Raw genomic sequence first — 9413 nt, 5'->3', positions numbered from 1 at the left:
GTCCCCAACTCAGGTTCCAAGCTCCTTTCTTCCTTCTAAGCTTTACAACCACACAAGAACACCAAAAATGGCCTCAACAATGCACAAATGGCTAGAGTTTCAATGAGAAGTGTTTTGGGAGCATAAGGGACAATATGGCCGTCATATCATCGCTTAAATAGGGTGCAAACCCTCAGATTAGGGTTTTAGTCCGACCAGCACCTACTCGCCGAGTCCGGGACCCGACTCGCGGAGTTCATCACTTAAGTCTAGCGTCCCTTCTCGCTTCTACTCGGCGAGGTGGTCCTCCAACTCGCCGAGTCCAAGGCCAAAAATGCAAAATATTTAATGAATTAATAAAAAGAATACGTACCAAGAACCAGGTGCTACAGTGATGTTGATTTTTATTCAAAAATAGTTTCAAAAACTCAAGATATTAAGAAAACAGAAAACTTAAAATTTTGAACAACATAACTAGATTATTCCCACTAAGGATTATATTGTAAGAGTTGGAAAGAAGAAAACTACCATACATGATTTAGAAGAATAACAACCTTTGATGTACTTTGAGTCCTCAAGGGGAGGTTTGGAATTTGATGAAGAAAGACAAATATTCAAAGGAGAATCTCTCTATATGTATCAACCCAAAACAAGTCTCCAACCCACCAGTGGATGCTAGTCCTTTACTTATAAGGAGATGTTCTTATGCTCTTAAGTCTTATATTAAATAAGACTTCATGGGAGAAACAAATCCAAGAAAAAATGCAAGCAAGAAGAAACAAAAGAGGAGATGAGAGGGTTGCTAAATGCTCTCGGCTTTTATTCTTCAATAAGGGAAAAAAAGCAAGTAAACTAGCATTGGTATCACATCTCTCCTTTATATGCAAGATAGATTAAATTAAAGGTCATGCCTTCATTTAATGGATCATGTACTTACAAGCAACCAAGTAATGGAAATAGCTAGTCAAAGGAAACAATCTTCCTCCTATACCTTGGTGTTGACGATTTTGGTGACTAGGAGGAGAGAGGGCGGAGTGCTTAACACTCCATCTTATTAATATTATGTACACAACTAGTTATTAGTATACTAAAAAACCAATAATATGTACATAACATATTAAACATACTATATGACTAAAATGTAACTATTTATACTTCATATTATTGTCTTCTCAAAAACAATAATTTCCCTATTAAATACAAGTGATGATTTAATTTATTAATAATAATATTACTTAATAAATAATCAATTAGTATTTAGTTGTTATATGGTGTGACCCTATATGATCATATGTTTTAACAAATATCATTTCATAATGATCATTGAGCATTAAAGATCTTTCAGGTAAAGGTAACTCATGTCATGGTGGAAATCTCATGTAAACCCATTCATGCAAATCCCCATGTAGGAGTACATTATTGACATCAAAATGATGAATGTCCCAATTATTTTTGTCTACAAGAGCTATGATGCTTTGTACCATGGTGAATTTAACAATTAAGGAAAAGGTTTCATGATAATTTACTCCTTTTTGATTAAATCCATTGACCACAAACTGTATTTTATATCTTTCAATGGTTCCATCTACCATGGTTTTAACTTTATACACCCATCAACATGCCATTAGCTTTTTGCCTTTTGGAAGTTTTACAATGTCCCAAGTGTTGTTTCTATTGAGAGCACTGGACTCATTTTACATAACAAATTCCCACTTCAAGAATTCCTTTTGCTTGATGATGAGAATGCTAGTTCAGATGGGACGTTTGATATAGATGAAATTTGAAAAACTAAACTATCAGATGTGATTGGTGATGAAGAGGTGAGAATACAATGATTGGTGATTATATGTATGCATAAGGAAGAATTATCAATTGTAAATAAAACATTACAAATATAATCCTTTAAACGAGTGGATGTAGCAAGAATCCTTGTTGATCTATGTAAATTTCGGACATGGGTAAAATTGTCATTTTGAGGAAAAGTAGGATTTGAAGGTGAATAAGATGTGGGGTGTGTAGTAAGTGGGATTGGTGATATGAATTTAGAAGGTGATTACAAAAGTCACTTTAGCTTAGATCTGTGCATGGAAAGTGATCCAGTTTTGTCTGCTGATTGCGATCCAATTTGGACTACTGATGGTTGTGAACCATGTTTAACTATTGACGGTTATGTTTGGTTGTGATCGATCGAATCTAGTTGTATTCTTTGACGGTCATTGCGAATGTGATGCCGTTCACATTCATTTGTGGGTCGTAACGAAGATGAGTCTAGATGCAAAGAGGAACTTGGATGTGAAAAGGGATTCACATTTCGAATGGCTTAGATGTGAAAGCGACTTCCAGTCTGAGGGAGTTAGGATGAGAAGCGAGGTCTCAGAAGTCTAAGAGTCGCCTCAGAATGGTCACATCTTGGAAGTTGAAAAGTTCTTTTAATGCTGAAGTTGTTTTTCTTCTATTAATAAATCTTTAATGTTTCAAATAAGCCATTAATTGGCATAATAATTAGGTGTCTTTTGATTTATTTTTCCATTATCTTTTGTACGACTATAGTAGACAAGTTCTATCATTTTGTAAGGCGTTGATTGAAATATATAAAAGTTTGAACTTGTGTTCATCTTTTGAGTTGTGGAAAAAATTCGAACATGGTGTTTGTTAAGATGTGTCTCCTAATTTTTATCTTGAACTCAAACCTGAAACATCCCAAAAATACGGTCCAAAAATTTCATTTTAAATTATTAAATAAACCATAGTTATCAAAATCATTCCATCTCAAAAACATAATTCATCGTATCAATCAAAGTATCATATCAAAACACATGTCCACATATCAGAGGAAAACATTCCAGGCTAAAAAAAATGGTGTGTGCACTGCAGTCATCCCGAGCTCTTCCCCTTGCTATCGTAAGTACCTGAAACCAAAACTTAAAGTAGTAAGCACGAAGCTTAGTGAGTCTCCCGGTAACACCCATAAAATTCGAGCAAATTTAAAACTTTTTAAATCATTTGAAACAATTCAATTATTACATTTTGTTTTCAAAATAGTTTATACATCAGAGTTCCCAGAAATCCTAATCGTCAATCGAGGAAGTGTATGGTCACGCCTTCGCCTACCCGCGGCCATCCGCTGAACCTGAAACAATAAACTAAAACTGTAAGCCCGAAAGCTTAGTGAGTTACCCCCAAAATACCAACCTCATATAACCATAATCATAATCATATCAACAAATATAGAACAACATGCATAATGAGCCTTCATCCTGACTGGACCGCCTCGCAGGGCCTACGACCTATCTGGATCTATGCCAAGCCTTCGGTATGACTGGACCGTCATGCAGGGCCCACAGTCTATCCAGACCGCTCGTCGGGTATATTGGCCTATAACACAAAGCAGGACCGCCTTAACCCAACCCCCAACCAAACAAACATGTGCACATAAATATCATACTCTAGCTCATACCATATAACAGTCAAATCGATCTAACAGATCACTAATCATAGCAACATCCCAATAACCGGGGTACAGAACTAACCAGTCACTAACATAGCATCATCCTATAACCAGGACAATCATGTGCACATAAATGTCATATAACACTAGCATGTATATATATATATATATATATATATATATATATATATATATATATATATATAACAGTCAAACCGATCTAACAGATCACAAAGCATAGCAACAATCCTATAACCCGGATATCGACCCAACCGGGTCACTAAAGCATAGCATATCACCATCTTAACTACCAGGATGTAAATCAGTAAGCATAACATGCAATAATCCAAATACAATCCATAAAGGGTCGGCCTTGGTGCCTTAGAACCTGTTGATTAAGTGAGGATAACTCACCTTGCAATGCCGGACTGAACCACGAAATGACGCTCCCAAAACATTGCCCCAAACTCCAACACCTATAAGCATCAAAGATCCATTTTCATAAATACCCGCTTACCAATTATCCTTAATATTCAAACGGTCAACCCTTGGTCAAAGTAAATGTCAACTATCAAGGTCAACAGTCCATGTTGACCTCAACTCGCCGAGTACCCTGAGCTACTCGCCGAGTTCCTTGCATAACTTGCCAACTCGCTGAGTCACCATGCCATTCGCTAATCCCAAGGCAATCTTCATCGGACTCGCCGAGAAGTTCATCTAACCCGTCGAGTTCATGACCATCTTCATATGACTCACCGAGTCCCTTCAGTCCTTCATCCATACAGCTGCTTTTTAAGCCATGCTAAGGCTCCATACTGCAGATCCAACTTCCCAAGGCATGCTTATTACGTAAAGTTGCAAACTTTACATGCATGCAAGGCTCTAATGACCCAAAATGCAAAAACCAAGCTTGAAATGGAGTTTTACACTTAAGGAGGGGTTCATACTTGCCAATGCTGATAGCTTTATGGTCTTACAAATCAAAGAGAGTTCAGATATGAAGTTACAACTTTAGATCTGAGCTTATACCCAAGAATAGCTTCATAACCAAGCCAAGAAGCCCTGACTTCATCCAAAGAGATCTAGAAAGGAATGAGGCCAAGATCATGAAATGATACCTCAAATGAAGCTAGCTGAGATAGACTTCAGACCCAAAAACGTTCTTGCCTCCAACTTCTTGATCTTCAAGCTTCTCGCATCAAGGTCTTCTTTCCAAGCTTGAAATTTACACTAATATGGAGCACACACACGAATTAGGGTTTCTGGACTCTCAAGAGGCTGCAAAAGAACTAAGGGAGGCTAATGGTCCCTTAAATAGGGTGCTAAACCCCGGAAATTAGGGTTTCACCCTCCAGCTCCAACTCATCGAGTCACTCTTCTGACTCGGCGAGTTGGTCACTTAACACGTGGCCCAAACCCGCTGCTACTCGACAAGTCAGGCAACCAACTCGTCGAGTAGATCTTGAATTCATGAGAATTTATAACCATAAATTGGTATCCGAGATTCGGGGCGTTACACTCCCCAAGCAACCACATACCATACACATAATCACATAACTTGGGCCTTGCCCACTACATTGGGCCCAACCCGGCATCAGACCAAAGTCCGGCATCGGGCCCCGCCTGACATCGGACCGAATTCCTGTATCGGGCCCCACCCGGCATCGGACCGAAATCCGGTATACATATGAAGATATCAAGTATACACATAACATAATCACATAACATGAACATATAAACATTCCTCGGGCTTACCCCGACATCGGATTGTAATCCGGAAACATATAACATAAACACATGTAAGAATCACGAAAACATCAAGCATAAAACATACCTCGGGCTTTCCTCAGCATCAGACCGAAGTCCGGAAACATATAAACATATGAACCTACATTGGGCACTGCCCGACATCCGGCCTTACCCCGAAATCTACTATCACACATAAACGGGCCAACATTGGTGCAACATCCATAAAAATCATGCCAAATTTAAATTTTGTAAAACATTTCAAAACCCATGATTATTACAAAACTTGCTTTCAAAATGGTATAATGTCAGAGTATCCCAGAATCACATCATAAAATCATGAAATAAGAGGAGCTGTATGGTCACGCCTTCGCCTTCCCGACAATCAATAGAAGTACTTGAAACAATAATTGATAAATGTAAGCTCGAAGGCTTAGTGAGTTACCCCCAAAATACCAAAGCCATACAGATATAACCATATCATATAAACATATAAGCAAACAACATGCATAATGAGCCTTTAACTTGACTGGACCGTCTCGCAGGCCTTCAGTCTATCTGGACCGCTCTCCGAGCCTTTGGCACGTTTGGAACGCCCTCTCGGGGCCTTCAGCCTATCTGGACCACTCGCCGGGGCTTCGGCCTGACTAGTATGCCCTGTCCGGGCCTGCAGTCTATCCAGTCCGCCGTGAGTATCTTTGCCTACAACACAAAGCAGGATATGCCTCAACCCATTCCCCAATCCAACTAACATGTGCACATAATATCATACGCTAGATAACATGTACAGATAATCATACGGATCTAACAGATCACTAACATGACAACCATCCTATAACCAGGATACATAGCAACCATCCTATAACCAGGATACCGACCTACCAGGTCACTAAGCAGAACACTATCCTAACTACTAGGATGTAAATCAATAAACATATCATGAAATAAACCCGGATACAAATCCGATAAGAGCCGACATTGGTGCCTTAGACCTTGTTAATATAGTGAGGATAACTCACCTCGCAATGTCGATCTTAACTGATGAATCGAACTCCCGAATCGCTGTCTCACCAAAAATCCCGGACTATCCAAAATAATGATATTAAATTAATATGTGGGAATACTAATCTTGACTAAGAATCCGCATAGTCTATTTCGCTTTTTCCTTTAATTTGGGCCCAAGGCCCAATATCAATTCACTATCCAAAAGTCCATATACATAAGCCCATAAATGGTCCAGTTTTCCCATTTTAGGTCTAACTTTCTAATTGGGCCTTACCATAGGATCTCTTATCAAAACTGGCCCAACTTCAATTATTCAGAGGCCTAAAAAGGCCCAAGTCAAATTAGTCCAAAAGCGGCCCAAACCCGACGCCTAATTTTCAAAAGCCCAACAGAGGACGTACGCAGGGTGTACTCCTCAGGTACGCTGGGCGTACTTCTGCTCCATGTTGACCGCCACCGGGTTGGTTGACACCGTACGTTGGGCGTACAGGAATTACGCTGGGCGTATGTGGGGTTTCACCAAAACCTTAACTAAGCACTTGAGCCCAAACTTCAGATCCATCGACCAAATGTGCCTTAGAACTATAAAGTCTTGAGCTTTATCACTTTGGACATCCAGAAAGTTCTTAATACACGGTCTTAATCCATTAAGACCTTCCTACTCCATGCATGAGACATATTTAGCTATTGGGACATCATTTTTATCACTTAGGACCTCTTTTAAGGTCTGGAAGGGCAACTCATTTCGTACAAATCATAACATGGATGCACCAACTGGGGACTTTTGGGACAAGAAATGGTTCCATAAAGCTAGAATGGCTAGATCTATATCATACAAGCATAAAGTTTGAAGCTTTTTACCTTCTGGAGCTTCTAGGGCACAAAGAAACCTCAGATCTACAAGCTTTCCTTCCTTCTCCAACTTCTTGATGCAACACCTTCTTCTCCAACTACTAAAAAGCACCCACTTAATCTCACACACTCAAGGGAAGGATTAGGGTTTGGGGAAAACGGCTCTAAAAAGTGGAGGCTGAGGTAAAAGAGGGTTATGAGCTCACAAGGTCGTTTATTTAACACCCAAACCCTAAATGTTAGGGTTTTCATCTGTCGTGAGTACGCCCAACGTACATAAGTGTACGCCCATCATACCCTTATGTACGCTCAGCATACACTTCTTGATCCCAAAGTTGAACTTTAGCCCTTAGGCTTCTCATGGTTTCACTCTTCCACCTCAAGGAATACAAATGACAAAATAATACTAAAAGAGAGGATTCAGAACTATCAGAGAATTTAGGGATGTTACAATTGGAGCCTTAGACCCGTTCCTAAAGGAGAAAACTCAACTCAAATGTCAGGTGAAATAGCTGAACGTCTCTGCTCCTGCAACCGACTCTACTTACGCCCTATATAGAAACAACCCTTTAGATACCATTCCTTTCTCAAGACCCCTTCACAGGTCAACCTTGGTCAAAGACCAAGTCAAGGTCAAAGTCAACGCTCAGTCAAAGTCAAATTCAACACTCCGAGTTGACTCAACTCGCCGAGTCATCCCCCTGAATAGCCGAGTTCCCTTGCCACTCGTAGTCGTGATAAAACGAGTCAACTCGTCGATCCCCTCCCCAGACTCGTCTAGTTCTTCCCTTTACAGAGTCGTGACAAATCGACTCAACTCTTCGAGTTCCTCAATCAACTTGCCGAGCTCTTCAATCTATTGCTTCATCTCAATGGATTAAGCCCTTAATCTTCATATCTGAGCTTCATACTTCACATACATACTGAAAATGTCCTTTTAAGGGTAAAGTTTCCAAATTTACCCGTTAATATCCTCACTTCATGGGTTTAGCTCAAACCCTAACTCTTTGGGGGTACAAAGTTATCTATATATGAGTTTGTAAATGGTTTGACTTTTGTCGACCCACTTGCATGTGGTGCATTAGCCTTGTGACATGAGATAGAGAGTGAGAGAGAGACATGTAAACACCTCTATATAACGTGGGTTCATACCACTTATGGAGGTGTGCTTGAGAGGTGTAAAAGTTGAGTGTGTAAGTGGGTGTTATTTATGGAGATGTAGATCTATGTCCCTTTTTGTAACACCATACATATTCTAATACATCTCTTAAACACCGAAATCACCATGTTCATTGTGCAATCTTTAATTCAGTATGCCAAACCATGTTCAATAATCACATCAATTGGTATTAGAGCGGGTTTTTGAAGATCAACATGATTTTTTAAAGAAACGATTCTCGGTTTGGCTAAATTTGTCACAATTGGAGCATTTTTTGGGGAGTCTGTCTCTATGATCTCTCTTAATCTTGTTGATTCGTGCGTTGCGTTCTTGATTTTGATCATTTTGATTCGTTGGATTAATTTTTTTTCTTGAAAACCCCACTTGTTGTGATCCAATAATTTTTTCGTTGATCAAAGCCCAATCCAATCTTATTCTTTTGTTCAATTTGATTCTCAAATTGAAATTGTTCGTTTGAATTTAATCCAAACTCATATTAGATTCGTTACTATTCATGGTTGTTTAATATCCTAAAGTCGTGTGTTCTGGATCTGATATCACTGTCCATCATTACTGAGCCCACAATTTGATTTTGATCCATTTTCAAATCTTTTATTGCTCACAATCTATTGAGCCCATATAATTCTTTTAATCCGATAATAAACTGATATAAGCCTAAAGCCTCACCCAAATTAGTTCGATTCCTTCAATTCGTTGATCAAGCTTGCGTCGTTTTTGTGTGCTTAAGATGTACGTTACTACTATTCATAAGTCTCAACTGGTTCATCTTGTTCTTGAGTTTCGTTTTCATTCCATCGTTTTTAATAATCAATGGTTGTTGTTTGTTAATCTGCAAGTGGGAATTGATTTCATATAATTTTTCTATGACAAAATCAATTTTGTTCAAGTTCAAGTGAAGAAATCGGAAATTGGTATTTTGATTTGGATGAATATGGTCAAGAACAACATGGATTTGATGAAGAACAGTTAATGGAACACCTTTTGATATGAAAATGGTCATTAGAATCGTCAATTTTGTGTTTATGGTTCTTTGAATTTGAAAAGTCAAACTGTGAAATATTCAAATTCGATATTTTGGAGTTGATTCAGTGAATTGGAGATTTAAATTTTTCAATATAAGCTGTTTTGGGGCTATAGATCTTGAAATCAAGTCTAATTTGGTGGTTAATTTCGAATTTTCTTGGATTGGAATTCTTGGTGCCG

This window comes from Lactuca serriola, chromosome 9 (assembly GCF_051521515.1).
Source record: "Lactuca serriola cultivar US96UC23 chromosome 9, Lser_US96UC23_V15, whole genome shotgun sequence".
NCBI classification, from domain to species: Eukaryota; Viridiplantae; Streptophyta; class Magnoliopsida; order Asterales; family Asteraceae; genus Lactuca; species Lactuca serriola.
The sequence above is the reverse complement of the archived record's forward strand: the minus strand, read 5'-3'. Positions refer to the sequence as shown.